The sequence below is a fragment of the Chiroxiphia lanceolata genome, chromosome Z (assembly GCF_009829145.1).
Source record: "Chiroxiphia lanceolata isolate bChiLan1 chromosome Z, bChiLan1.pri, whole genome shotgun sequence".
In the NCBI taxonomy this organism is placed as follows: Eukaryota; Metazoa; Chordata; class Aves; order Passeriformes; family Pipridae; genus Chiroxiphia; species Chiroxiphia lanceolata.
This window is the reverse complement of record NC_045671.1, coordinates 10721749-10736779: the sequence shown is the minus strand read 5'-3', so window position 1 is coordinate 10736779 and position 15031 is coordinate 10721749.

Genomic DNA, 15031 nt, shown 5'->3' with positions numbered 1-15031 from the left:
TTCATAAAGTTCAGAAACCCTGAACTTTCTCTTGTGTAGTGTGAAATCTCAATAATTGAAAGAAGGGGTGAACTTTGGATACAAAACACTGAAAGACTGTCGTGGATTTGAGTAAGTGCTATCTGCAAGCAAAAGAGACCATTCATTCTCTGTGCATAGAGGCTGGTGGAATCTGGAAACAAGAAAGGGCTTTATGTGGTGCCAAGCCATTTCCCTGTAAGTGATGAGGGAAATCCCTAGCAGGTGAAGGTCACTCGCCATGTGAGCATTTCAAGGCAGGCTGTGGCTTTATGGTAACCCTTGGGATGTGAACAGATGCCCAGAGCTGCCCTCTCAATGCCAAATCTGTGGTCCTGTTTTTTGGACTGCCTGGGCAAAGGGCACTGCTGTTTGCTATAGTGCTGGTGATAGGGAAAGCTCCCACTGGGAACACTGCCATACTGGAGTGATGGCAAATGTGGCATTAATGGGAAACTGCCATAAGGAAAGCTCCAGTGTGAGGGAAGCTGATTAATGAAGCAGCAGAGAGGGAATGCTTTATTACAAATACATGAGAACTTGCTGTGAACAGAAGTGCAGTGAAGCTTCAAGCTCCCCACATGCTTATTTACACAGATGGAAGGCATGGAGATATTATGTTTCCAGTTTATTGTCCCATATCTTTTATCTGTTTCATATGATAGCTGAACTAATGAAACTTGAGATTAAATTACCGCTGTGTTCCCTTGGAAGTATATTTCTTGGTTTTTTGGCTCTGGAAATAAAAATATATTGTCATGCTATAAATACATGGGAGCATGAATCAGACTCATAACAAACTGCTGGCTGATAAAATTACTGCCCTTTGGTGCAATGCCTACTATCTGAAAGCAAATTGAATGGTGTTTTTCTCCAGAGGAAAGCTGCAAATTCTCTTCTATGTGTATCTGTTCCTAGTCCTGTCCTTCATGGGACACAGCCCTGGCTTTCGCAGTCGTAGAAAATCACTGGAATAATTAAACACACTGAAAGACTAATGAGATTTTGCCCCTAGATAAAAGCGGGCTGTGTCAGACCCTGCACCCAGCAGCTGTGAACCTAGAAGAAAAGCAACTAACTTCACCCTCCTGCCCATCTGATGAGATGTTGAGCCCAGTTGGTCTTGGCTTCCCATCCATATGAAGTGAAAGTTTTACTTTACATCTGAGCTGAGGGGAGGCCATGAGCATCCTCAAGCTCCAGCATGAGGCAAGAGTTTGCTTACAGCAGATATCCCCCTTGTTAGCAGGTGCTGTGTGCCACCTGGGAGCTGACAGTTCCCTGTTGCTCCTGGGTTACTTAATTTCTGTTCATACCTGTCTTCCAAGTGTATGTTTGAGCAAGGAGGCAGAGGGGCTGTTGCAGCAGCCAGATCCTGCTGTAGTTGATGGAAGCAAAGATGGGTCTTGGTAATTATTGTAGTTACATATTCAGTAAACTTGCTGGCTCCCCCTGCCCTCCCACTAGGGACACATGGTCTGATTGACAAGCGTACCCTTTGTTAATGTGAGGACCCTGCTGGGAGCAGGCAGTGCTGGCCTGTACAAGGATGGCGTTTTGGATCTGCTGCTCCTCTACCTCCCCAACACCCCCTTGGACTCAGCATCAGTCTGACCTGCAATCACCCTCCAAATGGGAAATGTGTCTGTCATGCCTTGTTGGACTCATGGTGTCCAAAAGAGTGGTGAGATGTGGAACACAAAAACGTTCTCTGCTGAGCTCAACAAATCCTTTGAGCAACCCATGTCTCAGGGTTCACTGACTGCTGTTGTTACGAGCATGTGAGGAGGCAAAAAGTGCCCACTAATACAATGGAAGCTTTGTTTAGGGAGCTTTTATTCTGCTGCTGGGAATGCCATGGCCATGACCCTTATTGGGTCTGAAACTGTAGAAAGTTAATCAAAATTGGAGTTGAAATTTTCCATCCACTACAGATAGTCACCCTTACCCTAGATGAAGAATGAGTTTATCTGTGTAAATGTGAAGTTTTTGTTAAGCAGCAAGGGGAACAAACTATGCTAGAAAGTTTAGTTTGTAAAAAGTGGCACATTGGAGTGTTTGAAACCTTTTTCACATTAATATGGGTTCCATGAGTAATCATGAACAATGTCAAAACTGATAATTCTAATATTTCTGAAATGAAGTGTTTCTGTTGAGGGGTACTGCTATTGGGCAGTTTGTCTATCAGTTGCCACTCCCTTATGCTTCACATTTGGGTCAGGTACCTCGCTGCAAGGTGGTGTGAGTGCCTTAAGTGCAGTTTTGGGCAGGACACTGCAGTGGTCCCTTTCCTGTCCTCTTGACAGAGTTTTCCACTATATAGTGCCAATTACGGCAGTGCAAACAGCATAATGGGATATTTAGGGCTGGCAGATGAGAGCAAGGAGCAGTCCCTCCTTCAAAGCACAGAGAAACATCTGCATTTCACCTTGACCCTAGGGGATTTGTTTGGGTTTTTTAAAACAAATAATCAGCCAAGTAAGGGTTCTCCTTCAAGAAGAATGAGGACCGGTTTGATGAAAACAATCAAGAGATCCAGGAATTGTTGAGGAAGAAGAGAACCGCTCACCAAGCACACCTTGCACTGCCATCCTGTCACGCAAGAAAAGCAGCCTTTCGTCTTGCACGCAACAAGCTCCGACAGAAGAAAGAGTTACCCAGAAAAGCTGGTATTTTTCTGGTGGCCAGACACATTTTGCTGGTTTGATCTAGGAAATCTGCTGAGCACATGCTGAAAGGTGTTGGTTTCCCTGGATGTGTTTTACTAGCTGGGAAGTTGGTACTTCATTGGCCCAGGAAGCAATTACAAATCGGTCCCTAAACCGATTTGTAGGGTATGTCCAACTGACATGATGGGGCTGTCATGTGCTGAAGCCTTTTATAGCAGAAGCAATAAAACAAGTCTCTGAGGAAAGAACATCATGTATGCTCTGCAATAGCCCATGACACCTATCCCTCTCAAATGAGAGTTGCCTGCTGAGAGGAAAATATGCCATATATGGAGTGCAAAACCCACCATAGATTAGAGATACAAGGGCAACAGGTTTCTTTCTCCTCTATCATCACCTTTATTTATTTAGAGAATGACTAAATATTTAGCCCTAGATTAGTGAATAAAAGTTACTGGAGGACTGTTATTGTTCTGATCAAAGGATCAAATTATTATTAATAAAAGAGGACTGTTCTTGTTCTGATCAAAGGAAGAGTATGTTCTTAATTTGAACTATGCAGAGGTTGTGTCCTGGTGAAACCAAGAAATCTTTATTGGTTGACAAGCTCAGATGACATGTTTCATTTAGGGAGAGAGATGGATTTTATGAGTGGACTGTTAGATGGATAAGAAAGTGGTTGGACAGAGGAAGGTAGTCAACAGCTTAGAGTCCTGGTGGACATCAGTGACAGGTGGTGTCCCTCAGGGATCAATGTTGGGACCAGTGTTATTTAATATCTTCATTAATGACATAAACAAAGGGCGTGAGTGGACTCTCAGCAAATTTGCAGATGACATCAAGCTGAGAGTGCGTTTGACGTGCCTGAACAATGAGATGCATCCCAGAGGGACGTGGACAAGCTCAAGGACTGGGCCTTTGGGAACATCATAAGGTTCAAGAAGGCCAAGTGCAAGGTCCTGCACCAAGAGCAGCCCTACTGAGAAGGACTTGGGGGTGCTGGTGGATGGCAGGCTGGACATGACCCGGCCATGTGCACTCACAGCCCAGGAAGCCAATCCTGTCCTGGGCTGCATCCAAAGCAGGGTGGGCAGCAGGTGAGGGAGGGGATTCTGCCCCTCAGCTCTGCTCTGGTGAGACCCCACCTGGAGCACTGCATCCAGCTCTGGGGTCCTCAGCACAGGAAGGACATTGACCTGTTGGAACAAGTCCAGAGGAGTCCACCAAGTTGATTAGAGGGATGGAGCAGCTCTCCTACAAGGAAAGGCTGAGAGATCTAGGATTGTTCAGCCTGGAATAAGAGCCTTCTCTGTGGTGATGTAAATGCAGCCTTTCAGTATCTGAAGGGAGCCTACAAGAAAGATGAAGAAGGACTTTTTACAAGACCATGTAGTGACAGGACAAGGGAAGTAGCTCCAAACTGAGATAATAGGAAAAAGTTCTTCACTGTGAGGGTGGTGAGGCACTGCAACAGGTTGCCCAGAGAAGCTGTTGGATCCCCCCATCTCTGGAAGTGTTCAAGGCTCGTTGGTTAGGACTCTAAGCAACCTGGCCTAGTGGAAGGCTTGTCTGCCCACAGTAGGAAGGCTGAAACTAGATGATCTCTAAGGTCTCTTCCGACCCATGCCATTCTATGATTCTGTGATTCTGTGAATGATTTTTCAAGCTTTTTGCCTTTTGCTAGCTGCCATTTTGGTACCTTCTTCCTCCAAGCTCAGGATGGTGCTCTTTCTTTGCATGCCAGGAATAGGTGCAGCCTCCATTAGAAATCTATTTCAGAGAGATGTACTTTCAAACTTTGGTCAAATCACTTCTCTCTTCCCTTGAATGAGATAAATACACTGAGTTTCTTCAGTTATTCCAAGGCTTATTCCATGGATTTCATTATTTCTGCTGGTTTTGAATGCTTAAAAATGTAGCTTTGAAGCACAGACACACAGACTTGCAAATTGCAAATCTGGACTTGTCACTGCACACACCATCGGTATTCTATTACTTTTTCAGGGACAAATTTTACTTATTACAGATCTTGCATTAGGTTATATACATAAAGTCATATAGTAGTTTGCCATTACTATGCTGCTATTTCCCAATGTCATGAAGTTTGGGATGCAGCCCTCCCTCATATATGACCTCTCATCTTTGCTTTTCCTTTTCCTTCTTTTATGAAAGCAGATTTTTAAATTCCACCAACTTTAGTGAGTGACCCAGTTCACCCTATCTAACCAATCTCCCTCGTTTACTGTCTCACCAATTTTTGTCTCATCTGAAAACAGTCTCAGCATTGATTTTCTGTTTTCTTCCAGATCACCAATAAAGATATTTAATGGCGGAATATCTTTCTACAGGAGTGAAAGTGTTTGGTTGACATTTTCTTTGTATATTATTTTTACGGTGAATTGTGTTTTTACAAACACAAAATAACAGTGGTAGTTTTTACGATCAAGACATCTCACGGGACAAGGCAAAATTTTTCTTTTGCCTGATCTAATCAAGCTTGTCTGTTGGAGGGAAGCTGTGTTAGCGTTGTGGTTTTACTAAGCTGGAGAACCAGCTAGCATAAGCACAGCCCTAACCTTTGTCTTACTGAAGTTTCAACCTCAAGGCGTACTCAAAACATGCTCAACAACAGCTTTGAAATGCCTTTGATCTCAGATTTTCCCTAGCATAACCACTAAGATATCTTTGGGTCACATGGTTGGTTGCCATCTTAAATACTCAAAATGGGAAGAAAGCAAGATAAGAGACTCATAGAGATCTATTGCAGGACATGCTGAGGGGGTTACCCTATGGGGAATCGATGGTTTTAAAAGTCTTCTTGAGCCAGTACTTCCATGTGCCTGAAGATCTGATCAACGGGGAAGCCTGCAATAGAAGATGCAGTGCTCCAGGTTCATACTGGATAAAGGTGCATCCCAACCCCAGGTTGCTACATTGGTGCACACAGGTATTATTCATGGCCTTCCTGCTCTTCTCCAGGGGTCATGGCTCCTACAAAGTAAAACTAAATTGAGGAAGGAAGCAGAGGTAGAAAGGGAGCTGGCTGTCCTTGTCACTGCCATAGTTGAGCAAATCATCCCAAATACCTGTATAGCTGAAGCCAGGAACAGAGCTGCTTTTGATCTAGGGACACTAGTCTAGATCAGAAACACCTTAGAAGGGGAAGTATATTGTTTTATTTGCATCTAGTTTGGAGGGAAAAGAAGGCAACTTGAAGTTCTGGAAACTTGTGAGAGGAGGCACATTACAGTGACCTTGCTACAAATCCAGGTGCTCTTTGAATCTGTAGTGCTGAGCTGTGATCCCTCCAGATGGATCCCAAAAGCTCACCCTTGGGCTTGTGGTCAGGCAAAATGTCCATGGGAAGCTCTAAGGCAGCGGTAGTTAGTAATGACTGATAGATAAAATGAAGTGAAAATATGCACAATTTTCATAAGAGAAGGAAATTCATTGTACCAGTGAAGGACTTGCCACTTTCCCCTTGTGTCACCACTGTATAAACTTGTGAGCAAGGAATAATTTGCCTCTGAATTAACAATTTTGGGAACACTTATCTTCAATGATCTAATCTCACTCTCTGTTTAGCCAATTTATGACTGAGAATACTTCTTTCTACATAAAATAATATATTATTTCAAATGTCAATGGTATCTAGCTTATAAAATAACAAGCCAGAATCTCTAGACATTTCAAAACTGGAGCTAGTCAGGAACTTTTTAATGGATGAAAAGAGTCTTCACTGAAAATATTTTGTTCAACTGTGGGAAGCCCAGAATTAATTTTTTAAAATTATGTATTATAGAACAAATGACATCTCATTAGATAATGAAAAAAATATTATTGTTATCATCTTCCTTTCAAGGAAAAGATGTGCAAAGTTACAGTTATATATATATATATACCAAAAAGTTCACAAGCAATAAAACCTTCACCTGTGCCTATTTTTTTGACCTTGTGTGCAATCCTAGCAACTACACCTAACATGTTTCTGAAATTATGGTGTTAACTCCAATGTTCTGTCTAATTTCCTTTCTGTGCCTATATTTCCCCTCCATAAATACTGGAGGGATACTGCAGGTAACTGATGAGCTGTGTTATCATTCTTTATTATTGTTCACTGCTAAATAATGCTATATGACTGGATGTTATTTATTAACACATGCAACTTCAAACCATGATTCATATGAAATTGCTCTCTGAGATCTGAAGACAGTCCTCAAATGACGTGTTAAACATGACTTCTACCTCAAGTACTAAGTCATAAGTCATGCACCTTTGAAGAAGCAACAGAAGAATAAAACTGAACAGCAATTCGTAAGATTTTCATCAGCAAGGAGCTTACCCTTTCCCCATTTTTTAAATGAGAAATTTAACTAAAATTGCTTTACACCATTATTTTTCTTTAAATTTAATCTGTGTTCACAAAAAAAAAAAAAGCTTTGCAAAGCTTTGGATAATTTTGAATGAATCTTGGGTGTTGAGCAAATATTCCTTGGATGAGACTTGCATGACTATTGAGTTTCCAAGCTGAAAACTGTTCTGATAACAATGTAGGGGTTTTTTTGAACAGAAGTCTGCATCTTTTACAGCATCCTTTCCTGTCTCCAGCTCAGCTCTTCTAGCCACCTGCTGCAGATTCTATTTCCATCACATCACATGTGATTTCTCCCTAATAGACTTCATCATCTGTGCTGGTTTAAAAGTTAACCAGCAGGGGAAATGAACTCAACTCAAAAGAGAGATTATAAGTCAGAATAACAATTTAATAAAATAATACAATAAGTACAGTTATACAGACAAACAATTGGTCTTAACCCACAAAACCCAAATGTATAACCCAGCACCCTGGGGCATAAACAAAGCAGTGTTCCTTGGGCCCTCCCCTGAGTCCAAAGTAAAGGGAGAGGGGAAAAACCTGCTGGTGGGAGAGCTGTTGCAGTCTGGTCAAAAGTGGTGATTGCAGTCCAGCTGAGGGTGGTGGTCTCAGTCAGGCTGAGAGTGGTGAGCTGCAGTCTGACTGAGAGCGGTGAGCTGCAGTCCTCATCTGGATCCCACGAGTGGTGGAAAGGTTCCGAAACTCCAGGTTTATATATTCTCCAGCTCAGGCAGGAATGCTCAGTCCTTCCCTCAGAGCGGGGAATTCCATAAAAGGATGCTCAGTCCTTCCCTCAGAGTGGGGAATTCCATAAAAGGGTATGAGGACAGGAACATCCCTCCACCTCGCGGGCCCTACTGACAGCAGTTTCTGGGAAAATGGCATGGAAGGCTATAGAATACACAGTTTTGGGCTACACCCATCCAGTGATGAATCGGTCACAGCTGTTCTAACTAGGACATCATCTTTGTGTCCCTCCATGGGGCTCCCTCCAGTGCATCTGTGTCATTTCTACTGGGGAGCCCAGCCTGTTGTGCAGCTGATGTGTCTCACCAGGCTGAGCAGAGGGGAAGGATCCCCTCCCTCGATTTGCTGGCAGTGCTCTGCCTAATGGAGCCCAGGGTGCTGCTGGCCTTTGCTACAAGGGCACATTGGTGGCTCATGTTCCCTTTGTCCACCGGGATCCCCAGGTCCTTCTCAGCAAAAGACTGTCAAAAGCAAGAATGGACTAGAAACATACTCGACAAACTCAGCCCTTTTCAGAGTGTGCGTGACTGAAAAAACTAATGTCTTGTCATAATTCAATCCTCAGTTTTCTCACTCTGTGTTTACGGAAGGGTAACTGAGAACCTAATGGTTTTTTGCAGCAGAGATGGAGGTGAAGAAAACCAACCTGTCTTGCACTGAGTTATATCTGAGGATGAAAACTATAGGGCTGCAGTTCTTTAATGAGATTAATTTTTATGAAATTTTTATGTGCTGTTATTACAACCAGTAATCCTTGTTGAGGGTGGTAAATGCTACCCTTCCTGTCCAGCACATCCCCTCCAGGCTCTTCCCCTGTCTTGAGCAATACTTTTTATCAAGTATAAATGCCTTTTTGTTATGATGCTGCAGAAATCCAACAATGATAAAAAGTTGTGGGGAGAAAAATCTGTCTACCTCCACCATGGAAACTGACAACGATTTGAGGGAGGGAAAAAGTAAATTGTTAGCTATCAGTCTTTTGATGTTTTTTCCTTTTCAAGAGAATTATATGGGTCTTTCTGCACACCCCAGAATTGTGTAGCAACATCTTCATTGCTCACCCAACTTCTGAATTTTCTCTTATGGAGAGGAATAGAACAGAACAGAACATAAATATGCTGCATTCAAAGCAGTGTGGCCAGCAGGTTGAGGGAGATGATTCTGCCCCTCTGCTCTGCTGTGCTCTGGTGAGACCCCTGGAACATTGCATCCAGCTCTGGGGTCCCCAGCACAGGAAGAATATCGACCTGTTGGAGTGAGTCCAGAGGAAGCCATCAAGTTGATTAGAGTCATGGAACACCTCTCCTATGAGGAAAGTCTAAGACAATTGAGATTGTTCAGCCTGGAGAAGAGAAGGCCTTGGGGTGACCTAATGGCAGCCTTCCAGTACCTGAAGGGAGCCTACAAGGAAGATGGAGACAGACTATTTATAAGAACATGCAGTGACACGATAAGCTTCAAGCTGAAAGAGAGTAGGTTTAGATTAGATGTTGAAGAGAAATTCTTTACTGTGAGGGTGGTGAAGCACTGAAACAAGTTGCCCAGGGAAGTAGTTGGATCCTCTTCCCAGCTGAATGGAGCTCTGAGCAATCCGGTCTAGTGAAAGGTTCCCTGCTACAGCAGTGGGGTTGGAACTAGATAATCTTTAAGGTCCCTTCAACCCACGCCATTCTTTGATTCTATGATAGATTACTGGGGAGAGGGATCAAGACTTTGTGAGTGGCTCAGACAGATATTCCAACAAACAAAATGAGTGCCTAAACATTGCACAAGGTTATCTACAAGTAATAACCCCAAACCAGGCTGCAAAGCCTCAGCACACATTTGTCTCCTTCTAGAATTGTACTTGGTCAATATGTGCGATAAAAACTGCCTGCTTGGTGGGTATACCAGGATTGAAGACCCTACTGATGAACCAGTAGAATTAATCAGTGAGCTACATTTTGTTTTTTCCAGACTCTTTTATCCGTGATAGTTTCTGAAGATTATTGTCTTCTGAAGAACTGAAGACCTTTTATTGATCAAAACCGTTTAAGAGCACTGGTGATATTTTGAGCACTGAATCAATAATGGGACTGACATACCATAAGCCACGGCAGACCAGAGAAGGACAGATTGATTGATTGATTTTTCCTTTTGCAAATTTTGAAGTAGCACCTCTCTGGGCTCCCAGGGCTCCTCTCTACAAATGCTGGGCAGCTGCTGGGCCAAACCAGCACTTGAAATCTGGCGGAAAAAGGTCTTAAAGAGTTGAGGTTACAATAGTGCCACTGAGAACAGGGAGTGACTATCTAAAGGCGTAAATAGAATGATGCAGTGACTCAGAGCAGACCTCTTTATGGCTGCAGTTTAAACAGCAGAGAACTTCATACTTTTCAAGATGAAAAAAAAGTTTTGACCATGTCTGTTTTCTCTTCCCGTGGCTGATGGTGTGATCCACTTACTGCTCTGATGTAAAGAACTGAGGGCAGACTGGCAGCTGCTAAGAGTGTGTGGTGCAAGAAGCAGCTATGTCAGTGTGCCAGGCCTGTCTGCAGTGATGCAGACAAGCTCTGCACACCTACATACACACACGTGCATGGTTGCTTGTTCTTCTAACAAATGTGATCTAATTAAAAAAAACACTGCTTGGCAAAGCAAACAGAAGAGGCAGTGTGGTGTGGGGAGCAGAGAGCTGGTTTCCAAGCCTGTAGGTCCAGTCCTTCCAGGGCTTTGCAGGGTGACAGGGGTTAAGTCAACACAGTGCTCTGCACTCCTGGTGCCCCCTGTAATTAGATCGGCGGCACTTCAGAGCAAAGCCTGCTTGTGTACAGCTTTGAACAATGAGGTTTTGATCTTATTGGGGTCCCTTGGCACCACATTAATAGTATTTTATTACACATATTATACGATTTACTGCCAAATCACCAGGGCAGTTTTTAAGAAGACTGTCCCTGTGATGGAGGGACAGAACTGAGGATGGAAAGTTAAAATGTCTAATCTGTTTTTCTGTTAATTTTAAGCTGAGCATTTATTCCTTCAACTGGCATAAACCCCTGTCTTGCACAGGTCAGCTGTCAGTGAACTAAGATTTGCAGAAATTCTCTGTAGATGCTCTGTTACTATTACAATGTATTTTGTCTCTGACCATGACACAGATAATCCATTTAAGCTCATGTTATCATGTTCAAAAAGTGGCTACATAACAAAGGCAATATAAATCACCACTCATAACCAAGTGGTACTGTCGCAGGGGTTTGAAGCTAAGAATGAACAGGCTGCCCAGCTGAGGTGGGGAAGAGGGGGGAGTTATAGAGAAGACCAGCTTAGCAACTCTTGACCTATACGAGAGCAAGGGTGTCGCTGTCCCTGTTTTGAGTTGATACATAGAGCTGAACTTCATGCTGCCACTTCCTTTGTCATCTACAATGGCATCTGTTCTAGGAGAGGAGGGACAGCAAACACCCACCACCCATGAGCTCTGGCACAGTGCGTGTGGTTTCCTAGCAGCCCCCAGTATAGCAAGCCCATAAACACTAGTCTGAACAAGCCAGAGGGGTTAGCTGTGAGTGTGTGGTAATTAACCCATGCTCAGCCCATTGGCTGAGGCTCTGGTCCATAACTCTCTACAGTGTCTGGAGGTCAGCATACTCTTCAGCACAGCCCAGCATTAGCCCTCTGCTCTGAGGAGACGGTGTGTGCATGGTGTCTTCCCTTGGGGGAGGGAAAAGAGAGTTTTGGTCTTGGAGATACAACAGTTCCTTACATATTCTATTTGGTAGCAGGGGTGAGGCTGTCATGGAGGAGGTTCTCCATTAGCCAGGGACTCCAGCTAAAGGCTGAAAGGGAGAATTGCAACAGGGCTGATCTTCAGAAGTTGCTCAGTAGACTCTGGGTTTGGGTGTTGGAAGAGCCTCCCTGGGTCATCCTTGCACGGGCCTCGGTCATTCCAGGTGTAATTGCTGCAGCAGCTTGACAAAGCCTGTTTGTGGAAGGGAAAGTGAAGAGAAAAGAAAACCATAGTTGGCTTCTGAGAGCTTGGCTTTGCCATGTGGCCGGAGCCCTTGCCTTGTGCTGCCTGCACAGTGGCACACACATGTAAACAGGCAAGTAACAGCTCTCCTTCCCCATTCCTGAGTCTAAAGGCACACCCTTGTTTGATGTACCCTGCTGTCTCCTCTTTGTCCTTTTCTCACACAATTCCTGAATCCTTTTCCTTTTCTCACTTCAGCTCAAGCTGTAATTTAAATGCCGCCTGATTGCCTCCTGTTTGCTGCTCAGGAAAGCTGAAATGTGCTTTGTGTCAGTTTCCCAGTAGCAGCAGTGCTTTATCCTGGTTACAGCATGGAATGGGACAGGAATGCTTTCAGTGTTTTGAACTCCAGCAGTTTCCTCACTTACTGTGATGAAACTAGTGCTTTAGATGAGGTATGTACTGATATCTCTCTCCATCTAAATTTTTAATGGGTAATACAAGACAGATATTTCTAAGCAAAACAATACTTGATTTTCTTTGTTGACTGAAAGGAAAATTGCATTATTTGGTGTATCTTGGTTCATATGCAGACTGATGTCACAAACCAGAGCTGCTACTTACATTCACTTGGAAACACTGCTACTCAAAGACTGAGCTTGCCATAATCTCCCTGCACTATCTCCCATGCATAAGGGTGGTTGAAATTACTTTTTCAGAGGTTTATGATACTTGTTCTGATGAGTTTATTAATTAGAAAACAACATATTGTCCTGTAAACAAAGTAATGCTTTGCAAAGTATTCTGTTGGGAACACAAAGCTGAACACCACAGTATTACATACAATGTGTGCTCCATCAGCTCTACATGGAGCATCTTGAAAACCTAGGCATTAATTGCCAGGAGTTCAAGATCCATTAAACCAGAAATAGCAACCAAAAATTCTAACTTTGTATGCTGGTGGTGAGAAGAGAGTATTTCCTTCCTATAAAGTAGAAATGTGTTTGAAATTCCCAGTCTCAGCACAGCCAGGCTGTTCCAGTGTGCAGCCTGACATCCTTGCAGATACTCAGGTGTAGAGATTTCACATCCTTATAGGCCTGTATCCCATTAAACAAAACTACAGAGAAATTTTCCTGTAACAGCTAATGTGCTTTAGACAGCTTACAGATTGTCCCTGAAGTGTGCAATTGAAAACCCACATATCAAACACGATTAGATTGTCATTCTGCATCTAAGGTGCTGCAAAGTATTAAGTCATGTTTCAGGAGTGCACTAAAATCAATAAAAGTCTGGTTTATAAGCCTACTTCTTCTTGTGATAGATAGCAAAAGGTGCTCCAAGTGTCAACCCCAAACTGACATGAGTGAACATACTCTCTTCTAAGCTAGTGAGATAAATCTTTCATGTAGTGGAACATTCAGACTCCAAGGAGCTTAACTTTGCATCTGGATGTCAGCAGGGAGAGCACTGTATGCCTTTGTTCCGTGATTTCTTGCCTCATCTCTGCTGCCTTCCACCAACTCTCTCGTTCCTGTTTCTGCTTCTCTCTGTGGGGATCTTAGAGAGGCAATTCCAAAGGCTTTGAGGAAGACAAGGATGTCTTGTGTGGCAGTGTGGATTCATCTGTTTTGTCTCCATTCTAGTGGTCCCCACTACCTTATCGTTTAGTACAGAGACATACAGTTGCCTGGTGGAGGCTCTGTCAGTGGTTAATTGGCTTTTTTTTTTTTTTTGGATGCTGAATACTTTTGATTTGGTTGTTGGTATTTTTTTCCAGTTTTCACAGATGCCTCCTGTGCAACTCAGAGCATTCTCCTGTTTGCAGAAGAGCTTTGTGATCCAGCTGAAGTCTGTGGTTTTGGGAGGGACACAGAGATCTCATGTATTGAAACCAAACATGTAGCCCAGATGAACTATCCTCAATGTCTGAGAACACTACAAAATGTCCCTGGCTGCCCCAGTTTATCTGAACACGTGTTCTTGTAGTAATTTATCAGAAATGTTTTTCCTACATTTCTGAAAAAATCTAACTTTGGTACAAGTCCAAATGTAGCTCATTCTGTATGAGCATGCTCAATCACAGTGGCCACATCCAGCTCAATCACATGCTCAATCCATGCTCAATCACATCAGCCACATCCAGAAAACTGTGAAAAAATATTCCTGTCCAAAGCAAATGGAAAATTCTACCATGTAGAAAGGCTGAATTGTTTTGGAAGTGCTCTTTAAGCATCAAGCACTATGTTCTGTCTTTTTTTTTTTTTTCCAATAAGTATAGCCTTTAGCAGTTGTTAATTTTAATACCATCAGTTTCTAATTATCAGATTTGAGGGCCAATTGCTTAGATCTTTGCCAGAGATGATTGTGCAATTTAGAAATGGTGGAGAAGGCAATCATGAAATTACACAGGACATGAGCTGCAGACCTGAAATGAGTTTTCGAAGATTTGGCAAAACGATTTTCTTTTATCAAGGATCCTGTATGGACTGGGTTTCGATACAGTGGGAAAAATGTAGTGAGGCAAGACTAACTGAGTAAAAGTGCCTACAGCAATTAACAGTTTATCTCACAGCTTGGCTCTCCGCAAAAGTGGTGCTGCACTGCTTCTAGAGGAGTTGGTACGACATGACTGAATCTGAATACTGAAACTGCATCAGATTGACTCAGTGGTGTGATGGAATAAGTATTATGAGCCGCTGTGGGAATTTCATCCCAAGATGTGACAGGAAGCACCTTAGTGGAATTACCCTTGGTAGCAGCAGCATCCAGATGGCTCTGGGCCAGGGGAAACTTTCAGGGGAGTTTGCAGAACTGAGGAGCTTCACAGAAAGCTGAATCCTGGCACAGTCGTTCCTACCAGGTACAGAAATTACTGCCAGACATTACTTGTTTATACTTGGATGATCTATCAGATTAGATATCTTCATTCCCTTTCATTCTGCGTGCATCCTTCAGCAATTTGCTTTAAAATCTGTTTTAAAGAGTGAAGAAATAGAACTTGCTTTGCAGTGAAGCAGAGTTGGAACTGTACCTTACCAGCTACTCCACAGGAAATGCCCTTGAAAATTTCCCTAGGGGTATACAGTATGAAAAGTGAACAGCAAACTACTTGTATTTCTCTTGCCTCATTCTGGTAATGAGAGCAGGCTCTGTAGAACTGGAGAGATGACTTTCAGCCTTCTGAGACCCTAAATTAATTATACAGAGGCTTCTCTCCTGCTTGACAAGTGGTCCCACCAATAATATATGGCACCAAATCTGCATCCT